Here is a 27,227-nt window from a genome sequence, read left to right on the forward strand (position 1 = left end):
TCTGTGTGTCTCTGATGGTTCCAGTCCTTACCCCCAGGCACCTCACACTCATTTGTCTCCAGGCTTTGCCCTGCTTTGAAAGGAGCAGTGCCTTGTCCCCTTGTCCAGGGGCTTTTGCCTCTGTAAGGAGTCATTGTTGTTTGTGCTTAACCTCAGGGTGACTATCTAACTGTCCAAACCAGGACATTTAGGAAAGTAAGACAAAGCACCGTTAATTCTTCCGGGACAATGGATATAAACCAGGACCATTGGGCTGTAAGGTCACCTAACTAATGGAGTCCTCCTCACTTCTTCTGGTCAGAGCCCTCTCCCCATGCTTCACCCACTTGTGTTACAGAGTAGAACTGCTCCATAGAATTTTCTTGACTGTAATCTTTATGGAAGAAGATTACCAGGCCTGTCTTCTGCAGCACCACTGGGTCAGGTCAAACTGCCAACCTTCAGGTTAGTAATCAGGGGCAAACCGTTTACACCACCTAGAGACCTCAGATGCACCATACCAAAAAACCAAACTCACTGCCATCAAGTCGATTTCAACTCATAGCAACCCTATAGGACAAAGTAGAACTACCCCATAGGGTTTCCAGGGCTGTAATCTTTATGGAAGCAGACTGCCACATCTTTCCCCCACAGAGCAGCTGGTGGGTTCCAATCACTGACCTTCTGGTTAGCAACGAAGTGCTTAACCGCTGCACCACCAGGGCTCCTTAGATGAACCGTAGATGCCCAAACCATCTTCCCTCTTTTGTTCCCTCCCTGCCTCTCCTTGCACTCGGCTGCCAACCCCTGCTCTCAGGACAGTGCTTGGCCACCAATCTCACTTCAGTGGATAGCTGGAATCAATTTTGAAACACTGCCCTCCCCCCTCCAAAAAAAACAATTCTTTTTTTTTAAAGGAACTTATAATTTAACATGCATTAAAACCTAAACAATAGCAGGTATCATTTGTTACTTTTTCCAGACCCCATGTTACACACTTTACATGGGTTTATTTTTACAACAAACTCTTAAGGGGGTATCATATGTCTGTTTTCTAAGCCATGAAACTGAAACTTAGTGGAATCAAAGAATTCACCAAACACTTAGCAAGCCAGCGGCGGGGAGAGATGAATTGCTGTCTCCAATCTATCTCACTCCAAAGCCCAGGCTCGTAATCGGCTGTGAGATTTACCGAACAGCTGGGCCATAAAGGACTTACAGGTGTGCAGAGGTACATGGGTGGCTGGAGCCCCGGAGCCAGCCACCTCCAGCAGCAAGCAGCCTTGTTCTTTTACCAAGTGGATCATGCATAATTATCACTGTCTACGTGTGCCGTTAAGGTCCCTGGGTAGAGCAAACGGTTTGCGCTCAGCTGCTAATCTAAAGACTGGTGGTTTAAACTTGCCCAGCAGCACTGCAGAAGAAAAGACCTGGCGATCTACTTCCATAAAGATTACAGCCAAGGAAACCCTATGGAGCAGTTTTACTCTGTAACATTATGGGGTCGCCATGAGTTGCAATTTACTCAACAGCAACAGGTTTGTTTTTTGTTTTATGGGTGCCATGGCTTTTAAAAGGGCCGAAAACAGCTTGACCGAAACTTTCTCCTACAGAAGGACAGAAATTCTGCCCAGAAACTTTAGGCAATTGCCAGAAGATGACAATGATTGAGGGAAATAGGGAGATCTTTTCTGTCCCCACATAGCAGCAGAATCTACTGTATTTGCAAGGGACCACTAAGAGGTTTGTCATTCTTAAGCAAGGTTTCTAGAAGCTGGAGTCTTCCAAGTAACCCGAGGCAGGGCTGTTTTCCAAGAGAGGCCCCTTTGTCATGCCTACAGGGAGTCCCACTTCCCAGAATCATGCTGAGAAGTGTCCTGCAGAACTTTGCTAGCTCTGAAATGGCAGCCAGAAAAAAAAAAAAAAAAAAAAGCCAGAGCAGCTGGAAAAGCAAGGCTGCTCCGATTTCAGGGACCGGCTCTGCCCCTTTCCCACCCTCGCCCTCACCTCATTCTCACCATTGCTAACCATCAACTCAGGCTCCTTGAACTGCAATATCAGCATCATAACCATGCCAGCCTGGCAGGGAGCTGGCACTGGGGCATTTTAAGAGTGTCCATTTTTAACTTCTTTGTGGTGAGCATCTATAGATTTATAAGCAACATCCATTCGCCTCTTCCCGTAACTGCTCCCAAGTTTCCCACTGAGAGTCTGTTCCCACCACATACTCCTAGTCCAGACAACAATTAAAAAAAAAAAAAATACCTATTGCTGTTGAGTCAATTCTGACTCCTAACAACCCCCTGTGTTCCAGAGTGGAACTGCTCCGTAGGGTTTTCTTGGCTATAATCTTTAAGGAAGCAGATCTCCAGGCCTTTCTCCCACAGCGTCTCTAGGTGGGTTCAAACCATCAAACTTTTAGGTTAGTTGTCGATCACAAACCGTTTGGGTCACTCAGAGACATTGACAGTGGTAACGTGAACCAATTAATCCTCTTTCCTAGTTTTCTGTCGCTTGCAAACAAAACAGCCCTGACTCATACAATCAGCTTCCATGTTTCTGTGGAGCTGCAAGGGTCCTCATCTGAGTAAATTTTAGGAGAGAGTGGAGAGTTGTCTGTGTTGCGATTGGAAAATTCTAGCTTCCAGCCCTCTACTTCAACCCATGAGGGAAACTTCAAGATTCAGGTTACATTACAATCGTCATTTTTTTTCTGTTAAACGTGGAACTATCATATGACTCAGCAATTCCTCTCCTGGTATATACCCAAAGGACTTGAAAGTACTCACTCAAACAGACACATGAAGACCATTGCAGCACTGTTTACAAAAGGTTAAAGGTGGACACAACTAAATGCCCATCAACAGACAAATGAATGAACAAAATAAGGTATACACACACAATGGATGACAACTCAGCCGTCAGGAGAAACCGAGTGCTGATACATGCTACAACACCAATGAACCTTGAAAACATGCTGAGTGAAATAAGCTTAGTTACCTGTCGTTGTTATTGTTGTTAGGTACCATCGAGTCAGTTCTGAGTCATAGCGACCCTATGCACAACAGAAAGAAACACTGCCTGGTCCTGCGCCATCCTTACAATCGTTGTTATGCTTGAGCTCATTGTTGCAGCCACTGTGTCAGTCCACCTCGTTGAGGGTCTTCCTCTTCTCTGCTGACCCTGTACTCTGCCAAGCGTGATGTCCTTCTCCAGGGACTGATCCCTCCTGACAACATGTCCAAGCTATGTAAGACGCAGTCTCGCCATCCTTGCCTCTAAGGAGCATTCTGGTTGTACTTCTCCTAAGACAGATTTGTTCGTTCTTTTGGCAGTCCATGGTATATTCAATATTGTTCACCAACACCACAATTCAAAGGCGTCAAATCTTCTTCCGTCTTCCTTATTCATTGTCCAGCTTTCACGTGCACGTGATGCGATTGAAAATACCATGGCTTCGGTCAGGCACACCTTAGTCTTCAGGGTGACATCTTTGCTCTTCAGCACTTAGAAGAGGTCCTTTGCAGCAGATTTACCCAATGCAATGCATGTTTTGATTTCTTGACTGCTGCTTCCATGGCTGTTGATTGTGCATCCAAGTACAATGAAATCCTTGACAACTTCAATCTTTTCTCCGTTTATCATGATGTTGCTCATTGGTCCAGTTGTGAGGATTTTTGTTTTCTTTATCTTGAGGTGTAATCCATACTGAAGGCTGTGGTCTTTGATCTTCATTAGTAAGTGCTTCAAGTCCTCTTCACTTTCAGCAAGCAAGGTTGTGTCATCTGCATAACACAGGTTGTTAATGAGTCTTCCTCCAATCTTGATGCCCCGTTCTTCTTCATACAGTCTAGCTTCTCGTATTATTTGTTCAGCATAAAGATTAAATAGGTATGGTGAAAGAATACAACCCTCACGCACACCTTTCCTAACTTTAAACCAATCAGTATCCCCCTTGTTCTGTCCGAACAACTGCCTCTTGATCTACGTAAACACAATTAAGTGTTCTGGAATTCCCATTCTTCACAGTGTTATCCATAATTTGTTATGATCCACACTTTCAAATGCCTTTGCATAGTCAATAAAACACGGGTAAACATCCTTCTGGTATTCTCTGCTTTCAGCCAGGATCCATCTGACATCAGCAATGATATCCCTCGTTCCACGTCCTCTTCTGAAACTGGCCTGAATTTCTGGAAATTCCCTGTCGATATACTGCTGCAGCCACTTTTGAATGATCTTCAGCAAAATTTTGCTTGCGTGTGATATTAATGATATTGTTCTATAATTTCCAAATTCGGTTGGATCACCTTTCTTGGTAATAGGCATAAATATGGATCTCTTGCAGTCAGTTGGCCAGGAAGCTGTCTTCCATATTTCTCAGCATAGATGAATGAGCACCTCCAGCGTTGCATCTGTTTGTTGAAACATCTCAAATGATATTCCATCAGTTCCTGGAGACTTGTTTTTCGCCAATGCCTTCAGAGCAGCTTGGACTTCTTCCTTCAGTACCATCGGTTCCTGATCATATGCCACCTCTTGAAATGGTTGAATATCAACAAATTCTTTTTGGTATAATGACTCTGTGTATTCCTTCCATCTTCTTTTGATGCTTCCTGCATCATTTAATATTTTCCCCCATGGAATCCTTCACTATTGCAACTCGAGGCTTGAATTTTTACTTCAGTTCTTTCAGCTTGAGAAACGCCGAGCATGTTCTTCCCTTTTGGTTTTCCATCTCCAGCTCTTTGCACATGTCATTATAATACTTTATTTTGTCTTCTCGAGACACCCTTTGAAATCTTCTGTTCAGTTCTTCTACTTCATGAATTCTTCCTTTGCTTTAGCTGCTTGACGCTCAAGAACATGTTTCAGAGTCTTCTCTGACATCCACCTTGGTCTTTTCTTTCTTTCCTGTCTTTTCAGTGACCTCTTGCTTTCTTCATGGATGATGTCCTTGATGTCATTCCACAACTCGCCTGGTCTTTGGTCACTAGTGTTCAATGCATCAAATCTATTCTTGAGATGGTCTCTAAATTCAGGTGGGATATTATACTCAAGGTCATATTTTGGCTCTCATGGACTTGCTCTGATTTTCTTCAATTTCAGCTTGAACTTGCATATGAGCAATTGATGGTCTATTCCACAGTCGGCCCCTGGCCTTGTTCTGACCGATGATATTGAGCTTTTCCATCGTCTCTTTCCACAGATGTAGTCAATTTGATTTCTGTGTATTCCATCTGGTGAGGTCCATGTGTATAGTCACCATTTATGTTGGTGAAAGAAGGTATTTGCAATGAAGAAGTTGTTGGTCTTGCAAAATTCTGTCATTCTATCTCCGGCATTGTTTCTATCACCAAGGCCATTTCCAGCTACTGATCCTTCTTCTTTGTTTCCAACTTTCGCATTCCAATTGCCAGTAATTATCAATGCATTTTGATTGCATGTTCGATCAATTTCAGATTGTAGCAGCTGATAAAAAATCTTCTATTTCTTCATCTTTGGCCCTAGTGGTTGGTGCGTAAATTTGAATAATAGTCGTATTAACTGGTCTTCCTTGTCGGTGTATGGATGTTATCCTATCACTGACAGCATTGTACTTCAGGATAGATCTTGAAAAGTTCTTTTTGACGATAAATGCAACACCATTCCTCTTCGAGTTGTCATTGCCAGCATAGTAGACTATATGATTTTCTGATTCAAAATGGCCAATACCAGTCCATTTCAGCTCACTAATGCCTAGGATATCGATGTTTATGAGTTCCATTTTATTTTTGATGATTTCCAATTTTCCTAGATTCGCACTTCGTACATTCCAGGTTCCGGTTATTAATGGAGGTTTGCAGCTGTTTCTTCTCATTTTGAGTCATGCCACATCAGCAGATGAAGGTCCCGAAAGCTTTACTCCATTCACGTCATTAAGGTCGACTCTACTTTGAGGAAGCAACTCTTCCCCAGTCATCTTTTGAGTGCCTTCCAACCTGGGGGGCTCATCTTCCAGCACTATATCAATGTTCCACTGCTATTCATAAGGTTTTCACTGGCTAATGCTTTTCAGAAGTAGACTGCTGGGTCCTTCTTCCTAGTCTGTCTTAGTCTGGAAGCTCAGCTGAAACCTGTGCTCCATGGGTGACCCTGCTGGTCTCTGAATACCGGTGGCATAGTTTCCAGCATCACAGCAACACACAAGCCCCCACAATATGACAAAATGACAGACACGTGGGGGACTGACAGTGCTGCTATAACAGAAATACCACAAGTGGATGGCTTTAACAAACAGAAATTTACCCTCTCACAGTTTAGGAGGCTAGAAGCCCGAATTCAGGATGCCAGCTCCAGAAGAAGGCTTTTTCTCTCTACTGGCTCTGGGGGAATGTCCTTGTCATCAATCTTCCCCTGGTCTAGGAGTTTCTTAGCACAGGAACCTCAGGTCATGCTCCTGGCTCTTCTCGCTTGGTGGTAATGAGGTCCCTCTGTCTCTCTCTCTCTGCTCGCTTCTCTCTTTTATGTTTCAAAAGAGAGTGACTCAAAATACAACCTACTCTTGTAGATTGGGTCCTGCCTTATTAACATACTGCCTCTAATCCTGCCTCATTAACATCCCAGAGGTAGGATTTACAACACATAGGAAAATCACATCGGATGACAAAATGGTGGACAATCACACAATACTGGGAATCACCGCCTAGTCAAGTTGACTCACATTTGGGGGGGTACACAGTTCAATCCATAACATAAGCCATTCACAAAAGGACAAATATTGTATGATCTCACTTACATGAAATATCTAGAATAGGCAAGTATATAGAGACCAAAGTTTATTAGTGGTTACCAGAGTGGGAAGAAGGGGGAGGCAGGAGTTGTTGAAGACTCATTGAACATCTCTTAATGGTGATGGGAAACTTGGCAATAGACACTGGTGATGGTCACACCACACAATTAATTCAAGCGTTGTCACTAAATTCTATGTGTAAAAGACATTGAACTGGCAAGTGTCATATATATATTGAATAATTTCCAAGAGTCAAAACAAAGTTGGAAGAATGCTAATGATTTATTAGTTGACCATACAATTCCGAATTGGACAACACACAGTAGGAGACTGGGTATTGCACCTGAGATGAGGCAGGATGGGGTTTCCATGGTCCAAGGAACAAAGAAAGAGAAGTCCAAGCAGTTTCCGTGAGTCTTTCAGATATGCATCAAATGTCTCTTAAAATCCGTTCTTCCACAGAACTGTGTTTGGCTAAAAAGAAAAATGCGCAGGTCTGAGGGTCAGTGCCTGTCCACACCAGCTTGTCTGGGATGCAGGGCTGTTAGTTACACATAAACGTAAAGGAACAAGCTAGTTATTATCTCTCAGGTTTAGATTACTTACTATCTTAAACATTTGCCCTGTGAGGCCAGGTTTTGCCATTTTCTCTGGACTTGGCATAAGTGACTCCATCTTGTTTTCAGCTTCCGGGACCTCGATATATTTACCACAATCAAAAATGAAATAAAATATAATTCTAAAATGTCATTTTTTTCTGATTGTAAATAGATAGTAAAAAATTTTGAAAATAAAGAAACATATGAAGAAAATAATTATCACCCATAACCTCCCCTCCAGGAAAACTGCTAACACTTTGGTCTGTTTCTTTTTTTCTTTTTATTGTACTTTAGATGAAGGTTTACAGAACAAGCTAGTTTCTCATTAAACAATTAGTACACATATTGTTTCATGACATGGGTTAACAACCCTGTGACATATCAACACTCTCCCTTCTTGACCTGGGGTTCCTTATTACCAGCTTTCCTGTCCCCTCCTGCCTTCTAGTCCTTGTCCCTGTGCTGGTGTGCCCCTTTAGTCTTGTTTTGTTTTATGAGCCTGTCTAATCTTTGGCTGAAGGGTGAACCTCAGGTGTAACTTCATTACTGAGCTAAAAGGGTGTCTGGGGGCCATACCCTTGGGGTTTCTCCAGTCTCTGTCAGACCAGTAAGTTTAGACTTTTTTTGTGAGTTAGAATTTTGTTCTACATTTTTCTCCAGCTGTGTCCAGGACCCTTTAGTGTGATCCCTGTCAGAGCAGTCAGTGGTGGTAGCCAGGTACTATCTAGTTGTACTGGACTCAGTCTGGGGGAGGCTGTGATAGTTGTGGTCCATTAATCACTTTGGTCTATTCGTAGTCCTTCTTAATTTCACAACATGTGTTACGAATGTAGCTTTATTTTTCACAAAGTTGATTATATTATACAAACAGTTTTGTATCCTGATTTTATTTAAAGTTGAACATTATGAACATTTTTCCCTATTGAATGGCTGCATAATATTCCATCCTATAATTTTAATACACTTAACTAATTGATTCTCTAATAACAGATACTTACATTGCCCTATTCACCTCCATCATAAATAAGGCTACAATGGATATTAATGATTAGATTCCTAGAAGAAGGATTACTAGGTCAAAGGGTATGAACAATATGAAAGCTTTTGATCCGTACTGCCAGATTGCACTCCCCCAACCCCCCGACAATTTCCTAATACAATCACTTTTTCTTAAACTTTAATCACTGCCCAGCAGTGGGGTTCAACCTGTAGCACTGTCCCAAACCTGTACCCCAGCATGAGATGGGAGTGGTAGGTCTCTTAGGCAGAGCTAGGGTTGGAAGACACTGTCACATTTGGAGGGGGCACATCTGGCCCCCACCACTGCTGGCAGGCTCCTCCGCTGTACACTCTGCTTCCCAGATGCTGCCTACCTAGAAAATCATCCCCACTCACACCTTTCAAAGCTTTTTTCATTAACTTCAAAGCTAGGACATGGCTATTTAACATGTTATTTTCTGTCATCTCAGGAGCCCGGTAATTGGGAAGGTGGCTGGAGCCAGGTCCTGCTCCTTTGCTCTGAAAATAGGTGGGAAGGTGCTCATCCCCCGGCCTCCCTTTCTACTCACTCCCATCCCATCTTTCTTCCCCATTCTCCACAGCTCTTGGCTTTACGCACACACTGAGGTCTGCCCTGCAGTTTGCCCTATGCGAGGTGGCTAGCTACTTTTCCTGAACCGTACTGCCTCCCTAGCCTTGCAGCCAGTGACAAGCTTGCGGTGCTTACAACCACTGCAGTTATTCTTTTTTGCATGAAGGGAACCTCCTGGCATTCTCCAAGGGGTTCTCAAGTGACACCTGGCCTATTTAACACCTTGTTGTTAGTTGCCTTGAGTGGACTCCAGCTCATGGCTAACCACTGTACAATAGAATGAAAAGTTGCCGGGTCCTGCACCATCTTCACAATCGTTGGTATGCTAGAGCCCATTGTTGCAACCACTGTGTACTTTGAGTGCCTTCCAACATAGGGGCTCATCTTCCAGCTCTATCTAGGACAACATTCTGTTGTGATCCATAGGTTTTCATTGGCTAATTTTCAGAAGTAGAGAGCCAAGCCTTTCTTCCTAGTCTTAGTTAGGAAGCTCCACTGAAACCTGTCCACCATGCATGACTCTGGTGGTATTTGGAATACCGGTGGCATAGCTTTCAGCATCATAGTAATTTAATATTTTATCCATGTGAAGCTACCCTGACAATGGCATGGAGTAGCTTATCAGATGAGATTGCTGTCTCCCTAGCAGATTTTATAGGGTTCAGAAGAGAACAAGGAAAATTCTGGAGCATGGGGCTTATGGGGCTGCAATCACTTTTTGCAAAGATCCAACCACCTGGTTCCTTAAAAAAAAAAAATTTTTTTTTTTTTTTTTTAGCCCTGCATAAAGCTGTGCTGGTGCTGACCTGTTTGAGCACCATCTTCCTGAGCCACCTTTAGACCTTCTCTGCCACGGGCTCCTTCATCCCTGCGCTCCTGTATCCTGCCCCATTCAGGGGCTTCATTTCAACACCATTTCTTTAACACCCTGTAACTTTGTCAGCAGTCAAGATGAAGAGGAGCCTTCGTTTTGTCGACAGGCTCCCCTGCCCTTGTAACTGTTTTATAAGCAGTGATCTAGTTACCAAGGGGAAACAGTATGAGCGTGGAGGCTGAACAGCTGGTCTTAGGGGAGTAGGGAGGGCAGCTTGGAGAACAGCCAGGGGAACACAGCAGCCGCTGGGTCACCCGGCAGGGACCTGCATGGCTGTGTGGACGCTCCCAGGCTTCACACTTGGCTGCCTCGAGAATAGGAGAGAGCACATTCTCGTTGAAGAAATCCATCTTAGCATGCCATCTTTGGAGCCCTGGCAAGGCGAGCTGTGGAGACCAGGGGTACGTGGAGAACTCAGCTCAGACTGAACTGACAGAGATGGTGAGAAAGACGGTGTGATGAGTTTGGGATGAGTGGGGGACAGTGAGGTGGAGCCAATATCCCTGTAGGATGCTCCCCCACCAGCAAAGCCAAGTCTAGGAAAAAAAGAAGGAACGATACTGAACCGAATTCATGGGCAAGGAAAAGCCCAGTAAGCAATCAATCTCACCCGCAGGTGAGAAACCAGGGAAAGGAATTAACTGGCTCCCAAATTTTCCACTGAGAACTCGTTCCCGCTACGCACTCCCAGCCCAGACAACAGTTAAAAATCCCACTGCCATCAAGTCAATTTTGACTCATGACAACCCATGCGTTACAGAGTAGAACTGCTCCATAGGGTTTCCTGGGCTATAATCTTTATGGAAGCAGATTGCCAGGCCTTTCTTCCGAGTGTCACTGGGTGGGCCATGCCCATTTCAAACTTGACCTGGGTCTGTGTAGCACGTCCAAAAGCTCAGCCTGACCTTTTGGGCCCCCGGCCAACCAACACGGACTGGAAGCACCACTTGGTAACCCAGCCTTCCCCAGGAGGAAGATGGTGAATCAGCCTCCTGCTTCTGCAAGGCAAATATTCCTTGAGCTCCGAATGGCCTTGTGGCCAGTGACCCCCTTGCCCCCCCTTTCTGGTCACCCAGGCTGTGTGGCTCCAAAACAGCTTCCTGGTTCCCCTGCTGAGACCAGATTCTATGTGGTGGGCTCTAAATATGTTAAAAAAAAAAATTGCAGTGGAGTTGATTCCAACTCATAGTGACCCTATAGTACAGGGTAGAACAGTTTCATAGGGTTTCCAAGGCTATAATCTTTATGGAAGCAGGCTGCCACATCTTTCTCCCACAGAGTGGTTGGTGGGTTTGAACTGCTGACCTTTCAAGTTAGCAGCAGAGTGATTAACCACTGCGCCACCAGGGCTCCTAAACATGTTTATCTAGCCTAAACATTGAGGCTGCTACGTCCACCCATGGCACTGGTGATACCGATGCAGACGGAGCCTGTACCTACCCTTCCCTCTGTGCTTATGCTGTTTCTAGAGCAAACTACAGTAAAGCCTGTAAAAGCTGGAACCTGCATAAGGGGGAAACCTGTCAGAGAAGAAAAACTCAAATATTTTCCACTAAAACAAGCAACAGAAAAGTGGTAAGACTGCGCCCTGTCAAAGGCGGAAAACCTGCAAGACCCAGAAAAACAAGGCAGTCCCGCCGACTTCCGGCTCTCACAGGTCTCACTGTACTTCATTAAACCTCCATTTCCTGGAAATTTTAATTCCAGTTGCTGTCAAGTTGATTCTGACTCATGATGACCCCATGTGTGTCAGAGTAGAAATGTGCTCCATAGAGTTTTCAGTGGTGGATTTTTTTGGAAGTAGAGCACAAAGTCTTTCTTATGAGGCACCTCTGGGTGGACTTGAACCGCCAATCTTTCAGTTAGCAGCCGAGCATACTAACCATTTTCACTGCCCAGGGGCTCTAGCCTGGAAACGCAATGATAATGTTCTCGCTCAAAAAGTAGTGAGAACCAAGTGTGTTAAGCTAGGAAAGGCACTTAGTAGAGTGTGTGGCATGTAATTCATACTAGTTATAGGTAGTTGATAGGACTTGTGCTTGTTAGGTGCCACCGAGTCAATTTCGACTCATAGCGACTCCATGTAATAGAGTAGAACTGTCCTGTAGGGTTTCCTAGGCTGTAATCTTTATGGGAGCAGATTGCCAGGTCTTTCTCCCATGAACCCACTGAGCGGGTCTGAATCACCAACCTCGTGTTCAGCAGCCAAGTGTTTGTTTAGCCACTTGCACCAGCAGGGCTCTTCAGTAGTAGCAGATATTAATATTATTATTATTAGCCAGTCCTCCTTAGAGCTCTGGCCTTGCCCAGTTCTGCCTGCCCCCCTCATCTTCACTGGGACCTCTTTCCTCTCCTCCTAGCCCCTACACACACCTATACACACCCCACCTGCCTTGAGGTCATGCCGATTTCAAACTTGAGCTGGATCTGCTGAGAAGCTTTGGTCTCCTCCATCCCTGACACATGGAGAGTACCTTCATCTGTCCATTATGGATCACCCCTCGTCAGTGTTGATGATCACTTAGGGATGGAGTATAGGAGTCCCCGGCCCATCGCCCCACTACACTGAAAGTGTAGACCATCTGCTTCTAAATGAATTAGTCAGTGCGTAAGGAAAGCCGTAAGAAAGAGAGAAGGAAGAAGGGAGCCATAAGTCAGGTTGGGCTAGATCTGCTGCAATGACAACCAACCCTCCCAAACTCAGTGCCTTAAAACAAACTCTTTTTTTTTTTTTCGTGCTCAGGCTATCAGAGGTCAGCAAGGACATTCTGTTCATTGTTATCACAGAAGCTGCACCTTGCCTCCACAATCACAAAGGCAGGGAAAATAGGGCAGCAAAGTGGAAATGGCACCAGTTACTTCTGCTCATATTTCTTTGGCGAAAGCAAGTCCTCTGGTCTAGCCTGGCTTCAAAGGGGCAAAGAAGGAAACTCCCGCCACAGGGAGGGGACTGGGCATCAAAATAGACAGTCTCCTACACTGCAATAGAGAGAGCAAGATGTCTTCAGCCAACCCTCCCCTGCCAGGGCACGCAGCCCACACCCTCGCCCCAAGGAGCCAGGAGGAGGCTGCCTGGCTGGAAGCCCCTGTCTCCTCCCAGACATAATTGGGCATTTTCCTCAACAGCTACACGAGGTGTGTTTTGCAAACCAAAAGGTACACCTGTGTATGTATGTTTCTAATTAAGACGTGGTGAGTGGAGCCATCAGATTTGCTCAAATTGGCCCAGGGTTCAGAAACAGCAAGGTTTTATGAAGCTCCTCAACCAAAGGGGTGGAATGCATGAATTATTGAAAGGCAAGAAGAAGAGACCCAGGGAGGAAGGGCTGCTCCATTATTCATCAGCCCGGAGTCCCCAAGTCCCCTAGCACAGCTGTTGGCTTTTACACCTCCAGCATTTTCCCAGTGTGTCTATAGAGAACGTTTCAAACATGCTGTACTGGCAGCCGCCAAGCAGGATTCCCACCCACGCCCTCCACCGCCTGTCTCATTATCTGAACCAGCCTGCAGCCGACTGTGGCGGGGGAGTGTTGAGCTTTAGTGCCCACTCATCTTCCCTACCCAGGGCTCCCCGCTCACAGGCCTGAAGCTCAAGCTCCTTAAAATAACCAGGCCTTTCACACTCTGGCCCTCATGTGTCTCTTCAGTTTCATCTCCCTCGACTTTCCACCTTTCCTTAAATGTAATTTCATATTCTCATGGCTTTGCCCTCCAACTGAAACTCCTTCTCGTCTCTTTGTCTACCTGGTGAACTTCTATTTACCCTTTAAGACCAGATCCAAAACTCCTAGGAACCCTATAGGATAGAGCTTCCAATGCTGTAAACTTTAGGAAGCAGATTGTCACATCTTTCTCCCACAGAGCATCTGGTATGTTTGAACTACAGACCTCTTGGTTAGCAGCTGAGCATTTAACAATTGCTCTACCAGGGCTCCTTTTAAGACCAAATCAGAAGAAATGAAACTAATCTGTGTTGAGAAGCTACTATATATCAGGCCCTTGTGCATTTATTTTTTTTTTTGGGGGCAAGTATTATCTTACTGAAGAGTCACAATAATCCCAGTGAAGTATTACCCCCAACACCATCTACATAATTTGCCAGGCCAAAGCAAAATGAAAATGCAAATCACTTGTCCAAAAACTATTAAGAATTCAAGATGGTAATGGCAGAGCATAAAACTAAGCATGGGGCCCTTTCCAGCTCAGGGCTGTGAGTGACTGGGCAGGTCACATGCTCATGAAGCTGACCCTGGTTATCACTCTATTGCAGGGGAGCAAACTGGAGCCCAAAGGGGTAAGTAACTTGCCCAAGGTCACCCAGCTAGTTAGGGGTAGAGCCATGCTGAAGAATCTGGTCCATCAAATTCCAAAGCCCTTTTCTTTTAACCTATCTGCCTTAGGCAGAGTGACTGGGGTGGGGTGTGGGGTGGGTGCTATGAGCACCTCCAGAAGCTGATTTGCTTTTCAAAGGTTGCCTTCTGCAAGCAATGGGTCAGTTACTTCAGAACGGGCTTTTCAAAATGAGCAGTGTCACACAAATCAAAGAGAGGAGCAATCTGTGAGCAAGTGGGCATTTTAGTGTTCTCATTCAAGAGAGGCCACCCACTCCCCCAGCCACCCCTTCCTTCATACCCCTCTTCTGGGAGCCTGCTTCTCCCCTTCCTCTTCCTTCCTCCCTCTCCACACTCTCTCTTCAGTTGCCTGAGGACATGGCTGCTGGCCAGCAGAGCTGACCCTGTAGGACATGGGTCCCAGGCCAACCTCTCTGGCCTTCGCTAGGAGTATTAATTGCAGACCTTGGGAAAAGCACCTGCCCCGGCTACTGTGCCCACTTGTCATCTTCTTGTGTCAGTAATCCAGCTCCACCATGGTTTTGTTTAGTGGTTTTCCCCTTACAGCTTTAGTCTTGGGGAATGCATCCTGCTTTCATTCATTCATGCATACATGCAACCATTCATCCAGCAGGTATTACCTGTCTACCTACTGTGTGCTGGGCCTTTTGTCTTTTAGGACCTCACAGCAGAGAGAGTAGGAGAGAGAGACAGTAAACTCACAATTACCCTATCAGGGAGAATTGAACGAGGGGCTCCTGGGCCCAGAGGAGGAAGGGAGAAATTAATTCTTGGGTCACAGGGGGCCATTTGAGTAGGATCTTGAAGGATGAATAGGAGCCTTCCAAGTGGAGATAAGAGCAAGCCAAGCAGAAGAAACTAGCATATCTGGAAGAGTTTGGAGATGATGGGGGCTGACAGTTTGAGAGACGTGGGCACCTGTCAGTGGAGTAAGGGGCCTCCCCACCAAGGAATTCTAGGGAGTGGACGGGTGGAGAGGAACACTCCTGGGGTGAAGCAGAAAAAGCTGGGGCATTTCTAGGCCTAAAAAGCTGTGAATAGAAACCTGGTGCATACTTTCAAAAAACCTTCAGTTGTCCCAACTCCATATGGCCCCATTCACATGTGACAACGTCCTCCCATGAGGTCCCAGGTCAGGAGACTTTAGCAATTAGGGGCTTCTGTTGAGGTTTCTGCTTTGCAGTTTTCAGTAAATATGTTCCCGGCTGATCTCATTATTTGGCAGCCTCCTTTCATTCCCAAACGCAGGCACGCTCTGTCTCTTTAACCACTCCATGTTCTGTAGGGGTTTACACACCCTCTGGCGGAGGCTCCCCAGGCTCGGCTTGTGGAGTTTACGTCCTGGAGGTTCCCCCTCACGGGGCTCTTCCCACTTCTAGCAGACAGTAAAAGCCGATGCTCCATGAACAAGCCACACAAGCAAGCTGGACAAGTGTATGGGTCCGGCTGCCATTACAGAAATGAAGATGGGCAGATGTTCAGGCCAAAAAGTGTTCATCTTTGGGTCCCACCATCTAGCCTGGCCAGACAGACCCCCTTGGCTCCAGCTGCAGTTTTCAAATATGTCATCGACTAACAAATATTTATTGATCACCTACTGGGTTCAGGGCCTAGAAAAGGAGACAGTTAAGCTACTATTTGTGGTACATTTATTTCTATTTTATAGCTTAGAGGGGGAAATTTTTGTTTAAGGAACGCCCCACAGGGGAAAACAATAAAAAAGAAAAAAAAAATGCATTTGGGGCCCTAAAAGCACAGATCCAGGGGTCAGACAGACCTGGCTCTGCCATTTCCCTGCTGTGTGTCCTCAGGCACATCGCGTCAGCCATGTCTCTGTGCCTCAGTTTTCTCATCTGTAAAATGGAGTTGTGAGATTAAATGACTAAATATATGCAACACTCGTTGAACACCGCTTAACACACAGTTAGTGCTCAATAAATATTAGCTGATATCGTGTGGTTATTAAGAAGCAGCAGCAGCAGGAATTTGGAGACAGATTCAAGGCCAGGGATCTCGGCCAAGCCCTCTGCAGCCTCCGAAAGCTTTTCCCTTCCCCACCCCAGTCCCCACCTCTGCCCCACCACGCTCCGCACGGGTGCAGCCCCCCAAGAGGGGCTCGTCTCACCCTCCCAGCTGGGGACCCAGCACCCCCCGGGTCCCAAAGCCCGCCCCAGCTCGCCGGGCGGGGATGGGGAGGCCCCGCCCCGGCCCGGCCCCGCCCCCTGAGGCCCCCCCCTCCGCGGGTCCGGGCGCGGGCTGCGGCGGCTGCGGCCACGGTCAGGGGCGCGGAGCTGCGGGCCGGACCGGACACGGCGGGCCACGGCCCGGGCAGCCTCGTGCGGTACCTCCTGCCCCGCTCGCCGAGCGCCGAGGGACAGTCGGCCAGGGCCGGGGCCGCGGTCGCTCCAGCGAGGTAAGAGCCGCGAAGACCCGAGAGACCGGCTCCCGAGGGGCTCCGGGGGTCTCCCGCCGGGGTCCTCGGCTGCTGCTCCGGGCGGCCCCCCATTACCGCGAGGCTGGGGCGGGGCGGCAGAGCCCCTGCGGCGAGCAGCCCGGTCCGGCGGGCGGACGAAGGGGTGGTGGGGGTGCGGGCGGGCGTGTGTGTGTCTGTGTGTCTGTGTGTCTGTGTGTCGCGGTGGGGGTGCCGTGGGAGGTGACGACGCCCCCTCTGCCCGAAGCTGCTGGTCAGTTCTTGTTGCCCGCCCCCAAGCTGGGGGCAGACTTTCCCGCACAGACTTGAGTGGGGCTGGCAGAAATTATCCGGATAATCCAGGGGGAAGCCCCCACCACCTGTGGAGGGCCGAATGCCCTGGCTGGGCAGGCTGTCTATGCGGGCGAACTCCCCGCTATCTCAGCCACAGAGCGGCTTCCCTGCCTCAGCGGGTCCGCCAGCCCGCGAGTCCCTGGCAGCCGCTGCCCCGGGACCCCTCTGCGTGGCCGCGGGGACGGCGAGGTGCCCGGGTCCGGGCGGGTAGGGGCGGTGTCAGCGCCGCTGAGCCACGGAGCAGAGGTGGGCACGGGGTAGGGGTGGGGTGCGGTGTGAGGCATGAACCCCCAGGCACACACCAGCCACTCCAGAGCCCCTCCCACTTTAATTACTGAACTCTGTCTCTTTGCCCTTACCCTAATTTGACAACTGATGGAGATGCAGCGTGTTAAACATTTCAAAGTGAAGTCAAATTGTCACTTCCTGGGCGGAAAGAGACTTGAGAGAATTTCCTGAGCCTGACTGGGGAGGGAAAAAGGCCAGAAAGGCCATGTTCTGAGGGAAAAGGCGCATATTCTGAGGAAAAGCCTTTTACTTTGACGCGCCCCAGCCCCCAGCCCCCTGGCCCCCAGCGCTGACCGGATGATGCTCCCGCCTGACCCCCAGCACCTGCCAGGCACTTGAATATCCCTTTTTATGGTGGAGAAAGCTCTTGTTCAGAGGGGAAAGGGATTTACCCACTTCTCACAGCCTTATCAGTGACCAGATGGGACCCAGACCCAGGACAGAGTCCCCAAGGGGGAGCCCATTTCAGTCCGACAGACGTCACACCCCAGCTGTCACTAGGGAACACAAGATGGGGCCTGCCCGACTCACCACCTCAGGTCCCATTTTCAAATCTCCACACAGCAGGGACTTGATGGATTAACGGTCAGGATTGCCCTGGGAAGGGAGGGGGACTTTGGCCTGGACCTGATGTCTGGTCTCAGGACATCCGAGGACCACAGGCATCTTGGTGACAACTGATTGCACCTCTTTGCTGACACTGCAGCCAGCCCTCAGCCCGAAGTCTCCTGCCTGCCTGAGAAGCCCCAGCTCTGCCTGTCTTCTCTGCTAACCAGGCCGCTGGAGGTAGCTGGGGACGTCCCATCTCCAGGGCCAAGTCCCCAACCCAAACCAGTTGCCACTGAGGTGATTCTGACTCATGGTGACCCCATGTGTGTCAGAGTAGAACTGTGTTCTATAGGGTTTTCAATGGCTGATTTTTGGGAAGGAGATTGCCAGGTCTTTCTTCCAAGGTGCCTCTGTGTGGACTTGAACCTGCAACCTTTCAATTAACATCCGAGTGTTAACCATTTGTACCGCCCAGGGTCTCAGGGCCCCCATTTGAGCCTGTGTCTGAGACGTCCCTACCCCATCCCTTGTCACATGGAAGGCAGTGGACACCCTGAGGGACCTGGTGGAGCGAGGGCTGCCCTGTCCACACTGCCCAGTTTGACAGTAGACAGAGAAGCGGCCCCACCATGGGGCTGTTCATGGTCTGAAAGCCCCAGTATCCTGGTGGGCTGCACCCATGGGCCCCCCAGCCATCAGCGAGCTTGTGAGAATTCTGTTAATTCCCAGATTTCTGAGCTGGGGTCCTGGGACTTGGAAACCAGATAATAATGAGGTCAGAGCTTGGTCTCCAGAATCTGGAAATAAGCTGTGGCTGGGTGGGGGAAGGTGGGCCTTCTGGTGTGGTGGGAACCATGGGTTCCAACCCCAACTGGGTTGCTGGCTATGTGGCAAGTCATAGAAGCTCTCTGAGAGGCTCAGCTTTCACATCTGTAAAGTGGGGCCGGCATGGTTGTTGTTGGAGGAGAGTGAGGTCACAAATGTCTGTTGGAGGCGTCCTTGGCTGGTTGTCTTAGCCTCTGCTTCCTCCACCCCCGAGTCTGACTCTCTCAGACACCGGACTTGAGGGGCTGAGCGTACAGCTGCGTGTTCCTCTACCATCCTCAGAGCTGGGGGAGTGGTGTGAATGTTTGTATCACGGTTGAGCTCGGATTCCCAAAAAGTGAGAATGAGAAAGTTGGAACCCAGTCTCAACCAAACCCCACCTTTGGGGGAACTAGTGCTTCTGCCCCAGGTTTCTGGCCATCAGTGTCCTGGGCCTACCTCACACTACCTCCTGGCTCTATTCCTGGGTGGTCACCAGGCACGTGTCTGATCTTTCATTTCATCCTGGGCTCTGGGCTCTCTCTGCCTTACTCCCTGGCAGAATCAGGGGTGGCTACATGTGACTTTAGGGCACCAGGAAAGCCCCTGCCCTCCAAACAGCATTCCATCTTCCCAAACCTAATACTCCACCATTAGAGAGCCATTCCTTTGGCTTACTGCCTTGTACCCAGCTATGTCAGCTACTGAATCTCAGCATTGATAACTTGTTTAGCAGTTTTCAGGGCATGTGAGGAGAGTGTGAGAGGGCATAACAACAGAGGAAAGAGAAGGCTGGGGGAAAAGAGAAGGCTGGGGGGAGGTGGGGGGCGGGAGGTAGAAGATTGTACTTGCCAGCCTCACAGTCCTACAGAGAAGGGCCCAGCTGCTGAGCCCAGGGAGGCCCCGGGGAGAGGGATAGGCTTCGGGATGTGGGGTGGGGGCAGGTGCAGGCCCAGAAAGTTGTCAACCTCAAGCGGAAATTCTCAGTGGTATGTGAAGTGGGCGGTCTGCTGAGAGAGCAGGTGTTAGATAGAAGCTTCCAGTCCTGTCGAGGTAGCTGAGGGTGGGGCTTTAGCAAAAGCATCCTTCCTTTTCTTCAGCGCTGTTTTCCTTTTAGAACATGGCCACAAGCCTTTTCTCTTCCGTGGGCGGTGCACTTTGCACATGCTGTGCCTGGCTGGTCCCACTGGCTGTTTAAAACTGTCACTGATCATTTGTTAGGTCAGTAAAATAATGAAATATCTCCTGCTGGGCTGTGCTGGGTGAGGACAGGCTCTACACCTGTGCTTCCTCGAACATTGCCATGTCTCTCTGATTGCCCTTTCTCAGAAGGAGCAAAAGCAGCCCACTTTACTCAGACCCACGATTCTCCTGGGCTTCAAGAAACCTGGGGGTGCAGGTTTGGACTGGATCATCCTAATAGGCTTGGGGAGGTGGTTCCTTGCTCAGCTGGGCACCTGGGCCTAAGTTTTTCAGTTGAGGGGGTCAAGTGTGAAGGTGGGTGTAGGAGGTGACAAGTTAGTTCCCTGCCCAGGCAGCACAGGGGTTGAGTGTTGGGAAAGGGGCAGGCTGAGCATCACTCAGATCCTCATCAGGCCTGACAACATCCACTGGTCCTGGTCATGATGGACCAGCCATGAGCCAGTGAGTGCTCGTTACCTGCTAGGTCAACACTGTCCCAAGTGTCTTGGACCAGGGGAAAGAAGTCACAGGTTACCAGTATGACCTTTTGGCTGTGAGCTCCCAAGTGATGACTATTCTTAGGGATTATTCTCAACCATATCTGTTCTTAAATGATAATGATGACATTGATGATAGCAATTCTTCATTCATTCTATAACAAACATTTAATGGGCACCTACTGTGTGCAGCTACTGTCCTAAGTAATTGGGATACAACTGCAGCACTATTGGCATTTGAGCTGGATCATTCTTTGTTGAGCTACCCCATGCATTGAGGAAGGCCCTGGGGGCACAAATCGTTAAGCGTTGAACTACTAACTGAAAGGTAGGCGGTTCACACCCACCCAGAGGTGCCTTGGAAGACAGGGCTGGCAACCTGCTTCTGAAAGGTCACAGCCTTGAAAACTCTATGGAGCCGTTCTACCCTGCACACATGGGGTCATCATGAGTCAGAATCAACTCAATGGCAATGAACAACAACAACCTGTGCATTGCAGGACGTTCAGCAGCATCCCTGGATGCCAGTAACACTCCCCACCCCCCAGTTGTGACAACGGAAAATGTCTTCAGACACTGCCAGAAATCCCCTGGGTAGCAAAACCACACCCCGCCCCCCACTGCACTGCCCCGTTGAGAACCACTAGGAATATACACAAAATGGACAAAATCAGTTCCTGTTCCCTTAGGAGCAAACATTCTAAAGGAGACAAACAATAAATATGCTAATGAAGTAAAATCTGTGGTAGGTTGCATGGTGGAAAATGCTGGAGAGGAAGACAAAGCCTCACTGAGCAGGTGACATTTGAGCAGAGGCCAAGAGGGAGGGAGGAAGCAAGACATGCAGAGAGCTAGGGGAAGAGAAGGCTAGGGAACAGCAGGGGGTCCCCGTGGCCAGGGCAGAATGGGCAGGGGGAGAGCAGAGGACATGGGTTTGGGTGGGCCCAGATACGAAGGGTAAAAGGGAGAGCCAGTGAGTGCTCCGTACCTGGTAGGTGCACACACTGCCCCACGTGTCTAAGGTGCATGACCTTATTTAACCTTCGCAGTAGTCCTACCATGTAGGTATTATTGCCTTACTTCTTTTTCATATAAGAAAAGCAAAGCCCAGAATGGTTAAGTAACTTGTCCAGTGGTGGTGCATTTGGGCCATGAACTTCAGAGCCCATGCTCTAATACCTTAAAATAAAATGTGAATTTTGAAGCCACTCAGAACTGAGTTCAAATCCCAGCTCAGTCATTTAATAGCTGTGTGGCCTCGGACAAATCACAAGATCTCTCCAAGCCTGTGTTTCCAGGGAATGGAGATAACTACATTGCAGGGATTCTATAAGGACTGATGCTGGTGGCGCAGTGGTTAAGAGCTCCACCGCTAACCAAAATGTTGGCAGTTTGAATCCACCAGCCGATCCTTAGAAACCCTACAGGGCAGTTCTACTCTGTCCTATAGGGTTGCTATGAGTCAGAATCAACTCGATGGCAATGGTTTTGGTTTTTTGGTTTGATGCTATAATTCCTAGTGCTCTGTGATCGATAACAGCTCCCTGGCTTGTCTCTCGTGCTGCCCTCCTGCCTCCTGCCTTTGTACACTTGTGCCAGCAGGAAGCCAGAGGGCAGGCGTCCCTTTGATTTCCCCCAGCCACGGGCTCTTGTTCTGGGCTTGCGTTTCTACTCACTGAGCTGCAGCAACTCCATCTGGTGGGGTCAAGGCCAGTATCTCAGGACATCTGGGGAAGTGAACTGCTCCCTCATCCGAGAGCTGAAGAGGAGGAGGAGTCAGCGCCTCCCTGGGCCTTCAAGGCTGGGCTGCTGGGTGTCACCTAATGCTGCTGGCCTGGCTTCTCCTGGGAGCGAAACCTGAACTGAAGTTACAGATATGTGGTCAAGCGGAGCCCTGGGCAGCTGACAAGGCCCTGTTACTGAGACTGTGACCCCAGGATTCCTAAGGCTCTAACTTAGAAAATCTCAGTAACCCATCTGGATGATGCACATTGTCCAAGTGGCACATGTCAGAAGTAGGCTCCTAAATGGGAATGTGGGTTAAAAAAAAAAAAAAAAAAAAACCCAAAAGAGGGTGTAGAAAAGAGAAGCAGCTGATGGTATCCATAGGCGACCTCTTGTTAACTGTTGCTGTCTGACCCTCTTGCTCCACCCAAGTTTGGGGTGCTCCCTGGTGATGGGAAACCCCAGGAAAGAAGTCTGTGGGCCGTTGGGTACGAGGGGCTTGCTGGTGTGTGCTCAAGAGGGCACCCGGTGCATCTCAGAAGGCGTGCGTATCGGCCCACAGTGTGTGTGTGTGTGTGCACTTGCCCTGATCCCTGGGGAGATGGCTCTTAGAGCGTTCCTCTGTCCTCCATGGTCTGTGGTGTCTGGGGTTAGGGATGTCCACGGCCCTCTGACCTTGCTGGGCAACCGCTGTCCAGAACACCTCCCACCTCCTCTCCTGGAATCTTTGCTCCTTTAACTCATCTGAAGATGACGCCCGACAGTTGGGTGGCCCTGTCCACACCATGCCCAGCTGTCTCCCAGCTGCCCTAGGCAAGGATGGCTGTGGAAAACAGCGGTGGCTTTTCCTGCTCATGAATCTTCCCAGGGGCTACAGCAGGAGGAGCCTGGCTTAGGGATGAGGCATCAGGAGACAAGGGTTGGAGGCCCAGGCACTCTTATTATATGGCATTAGGCAGGTCCCCACTCCTCTCCTCTCTGAAAAATAATGGGGTGGGAGAGAGGGTTCATTTTCTCCACTCATATTTTCAGAACACCTACTGGGTACCAAGGGCCGGGTATACTTTAGGGAGTAAAGCAGCCCCTCCCTAAAATAGCCTCCAATCCATAACTGCTGAAGAAGTCCCTCCAGCTCTGGAGCTCAATGGTATCATGATTCTTTGAAAGTAAATCTGGACACAAGACACTGAAGAGCAGACCAAGCTGTGGAGGGGATACAGAGAAATCAAAGGCTATTTAATTATTCAAGAAGCAACATCCAGAAAAGGGAGCCACTTCCACTGGGTGGATTGAGGGGCCCGCAACTCCCCCACACCCACCCGGGCTTCCTCAGCACCCAGGTCCCCACTCGAGTCATTACCTGGTGGGTTAAGCTCTTGGTCTACAGAGGGTGCCTATAAAATACAACAAAGATTCAGGTTAGGGTGGCAGGAGGAGGTTACTCCTAGGGCCCATGCTTAGAATGTTTATATCTGGCCTCTAACACTCACTGACTCTGGCAACATTCTCACCTTCCATGCGGGAGACCCAGGTTCAATTCCAGCCAATGTACTTCATGCGCAGCCATGACCCATCTGTCAGTGGTGGCTTGTGGTGGTGTCATGATGTTGAACAGGTTTCAGCAGAGCTTCTAGACCAAGGCAGACTAGGAAGAAAGGCCTGAAATACTTCGGAAAATCAGCCAATGAAAATCTTATGGATCACAATAGTCTGATCCCCAACTGATCATGGGGGCGACATAGAATTGGGCAGCGTTTTGTTCTGTCGTTGCGTGGGGTCGCCATGAGTTGAGGTTCCACTCAACAGTGGCTAACAACATAACAGCAGCCACTAACTTCCAAGGGACCTTGACCAAGTTACTTGCTTGCTTGCTCTCAGATTTCCTCATTGGGAAAATGGAGATAATAATAATAGGATTGTTGAGAGGGTTTGTTATTGTTGTTGAGACTAAAGGAAGCTTGGCAGATGAGAAGCCCAAGGTCACCCAGCTGATAGCTGGGAGAGCTGAGAATTGAAACCAAGTCCCTCTGGACCAAAGCCTGTGAGCTCCTTCCACTCGCAGTAGCTCAGGCAAAATGGGAGAGCTGATAAGAGGCCTCAAGCATGTGGTGGAGCCCAGGCCTGCGGTCAGTCGGATTCATGAGAACCTGGAATCAGGAACACGAGAGATGTCAAGGCCTGCAGCCCTTGAAGCTCTCTAACCCCATTCCACCCCTCTCCCACCCTACCCACCCTACCCCAACCTCCACTCCACCGCCACCTACTCCAACCCCTGGCCGCCCCATCCATTCCTTCCCTCTGCGGATCATGGGCAATGACAGCCCAGGGCAGCCAGTCTGGAAGACTGAGCTGTCCTCATGGGGAGGGAATCTGGTTGGGCCACCTTAGGCCAGGGTGTCTACCTTGGAACAAATCAGCTGGGGCCAGGGGGCCGTGACTATGCCTGGGGCCAAGAGGGCAGTTCTTGGAGAAAGGCCTGGGGCAGGGCAAACAGGGTGGGGGGGGGCGGGCAGAAGACTTAACAGTGGGCAGAGTAACTCTGGGAAGTACTGTCTGGAGTCCTACCCGCCAGGTAAATGGAAAGAGGCTGGTAAGTTGAGGCATTTCCAGAAGATGGTGGCCGGTAATACTTCCCGCTGCATCTGGAGCATCTTTGTACCAGGCACTCATTGCACTTTTTAATTTAATCCCCGCAAACAGCCCTTGGCAGCGGGAATTATCATCCCCGTTTTACAGATGAAGAAACTGAGGCTCGGAGACTTGCCTAAAATCACCTGGTTGATAAGTGTCAAAGCAGGGATTCAAACCTAAGTCTCTCTGATGCTCAAAGGGGCGAGGTTTCAGTGTGCCACTCTGAAGCCCCAGCCCCCAAGGAAGTGAAGGCATGAGACAAGAGGAAGAAACGCGTGGAGGGGAAAAAGGACAGAAAAGAGCAACATTTTGGAAGGAGGGTGACTTGTTTTTTGAATGGCTCTTGGTGTTTATTGTTATTTTCTGGTGATTGAAGTAATTCCTGCTTATTGCAGAACGCTTGGGAAGTGAGATCCATTGTGGGTAATTCCAGAGAGGAGAATAGGAATTGGCAGGAAAAAGAAGTTAGCAGGAGGAAGAGCTGGTGTAACTGCGGACAAACTTCTGCTCGGTGTTCAAGCCGCTGGCTGGATCCCAGCGCTGTGGGCACTGTGGGCGTTCCTGCTTCGGAGCCTGGGCTTCCTTGAGCCCTTCACGGAGGGCAAGAGCCTGTCATCAACTCAGACACAAGCCGGAGGGCAGAAACCAGGCAGTGCACAGGGGGCTGAGGTCAGGTGGAGCCTCTGCTTTTGCCTGGAAGGGAGCCAGCTGTCAGCCTGGGCTGGTGGGGGAGGCAGGAACCACTGGAATAAACCAGTGTTGGAACCGCTCTCCCAGTGGGGGGCTCTCCGGCAAAACAGCAACAGCATGGCAGGAATTTGCTCTGCAGCTTGGCAGCTTGGCGTGGGGTGGGGGACACAGATGGGCAAGAAGGAAGACCCTGACTCAGACGAGAGAGCCTGGGGGAGGGGGGAGGTGTCCAGGCACTTGGGGGTCCTGGGGTCTTCAGGCAGCAGATCTGTGCTTTGTCGTTATCCGGGGCTGAGGAGTCGATTTCGACTCATAGCAACCCCATGTGACAGAGTAGAGCTGTCCCATAGGGTTTTCTAGGCTGTAATCTTTGGGGGAGCAGATCCACCAGGTGTTTCTTCAGCAGAGCCACTGGGTGGGTTTGAACCCCCAGTCTTTCAGTTAGCATCCAAGCACTTAATCTTTGCTCCAGCAGATCTAGGCTTAACCCAACCCCGCTGCTGTAGAGCCGATTCTGACTCATAGCAACCCTACAGGACAGAGTAGAACTGCCCCATAGGGTTTCTAAGGCTGTAATCTTTACAGAAGCAGACTGCCGAAATCTTTCTCCCACGGAGTGGCTGGTGGGTTTGAACCACTGACCTTTCGATTACCAACCAAACACTTAGCCAGCACTTAGCCCGTTGCCATGGAAGTGATTCCAACTCATAGTGACCCTATAGAATAGCGTAGACCTGCCCCATAGGGTCTCCAAGGAGGGGCTGAAGGATTCAAACTGCCCACCTTTTGGTTAGCAGCTGAGCTCTTAACCACTGCGCCACCAGGGTTCCAACCAGTGCTTAGTCTCCTCTAATCCTTCCAAGAAGGAGCCCTGGTGGCACAGTGGTTAAGTACTGGGCTGCTAACAGAAAGAAGCTCTACCGGAGAAAGATGTGGCAGTCTGCTTCTGTAAAGATTACAGCCTTGGGAACCCCGTGGGGCAATTCTATTCTGTCCTATAGGGTCGCTACGAGTCGGAATCGACTTGATGGTAATGGGTTTAATCCTCCCAACAAGCGCTCCCTCTCCTACATAATTGTGTTTATGTACACACTTTTAGTATATGCTCCTTAATTTGTGGCAAATCATATCCTTTGGCATAAATAGATGAAATCCTCAGGGTTTTTTATTGTAGTAAAATACGCATAGCATAAAATTTACCACTTCAAAGTACAATTCGGTGGCATTTAGCATATTCAAATGTTGTCCAACCACCACCTCTTTCGAGGTCCAGAACATTTTCATCATCCCAAAAGGAAACCCCATACACATTAAGCAGTCACTCCCCATACCTTCTGCCCCCCAGTCCCTGGACACCACCAGTCTGCTCTCTGTCCCTGTGGATTTGGCTATTCTGGGGTATTTTATATAAATGCAATCCTACAATATGTAACCTTTTGTGTCTGACTTCCTTCACTCATCATGTTTTCTGGGCTCATTCATATTGTAGTATGAATCGGTACTTTGTTCCTTTTTATGTCTGAATAATATTCCATTGTATGGCTATACCACATTTTGTTTATCCACTCATCAGTTGATGGACATTTGAGTTGTTTCCACCTTTTGGCAATTTTGAATAGTGCTGTTATGAACATTCATGTTCAAAGTTTTGTTTAAAAGCCTGTTTTCACTTCTTTGGGGTATATACTAGGAGTGGAATTGCTGGGTTATATGATAATTTTATGTTAAACTTATTGAGGAGACACCAAACTATTTTCCCCAGCAGCTGCAGCATTTTACGTTCCCACCAGCAATGTATGAGGGCTCCAGTTTCTCCACATCCTCGCCAACACTTGTTATTTTCTCAACAACCTTATGAAATATCATGGTTACTCATGTCTCACAGATGAGCACATGGAGGCTCAGAGCAGTTAAGAAACTAGTCCAAGGC

At 48.7% G+C, this 27,227-nt stretch overlaps 1 protein-coding gene across 3 annotated transcripts in view; it reads left to right on the plus strand.

Moving 5' to 3' along the window:
• The first annotated feature begins 16,471 nt into the window (after positions 1 to 16,471).
• The window catches only part of CACNG5 (calcium voltage-gated channel auxiliary subunit gamma 5), a 49,595-nt gene continuing 38,839 nt past the window's right edge, over positions 16,472 to 27,227 (plus strand). For all 3 annotated transcript variants that reach the window (XM_023556977.2, XM_023556976.2, XM_003417296.4), the window contains exon 1: positions 16,472 to 16,580. The gene's annotated coding sequence lies outside the window, so the exon portion shown is untranslated. The remainder of the gene's footprint in view (positions 16,581 to 27,227) is intronic.

Source organism: Loxodonta africana, chromosome 18 (genome assembly GCF_030014295.1).
Source record: "Loxodonta africana isolate mLoxAfr1 chromosome 18, mLoxAfr1.hap2, whole genome shotgun sequence".
NCBI classification, from domain to species: Eukaryota; Metazoa; Chordata; class Mammalia; order Proboscidea; family Elephantidae; genus Loxodonta; species Loxodonta africana.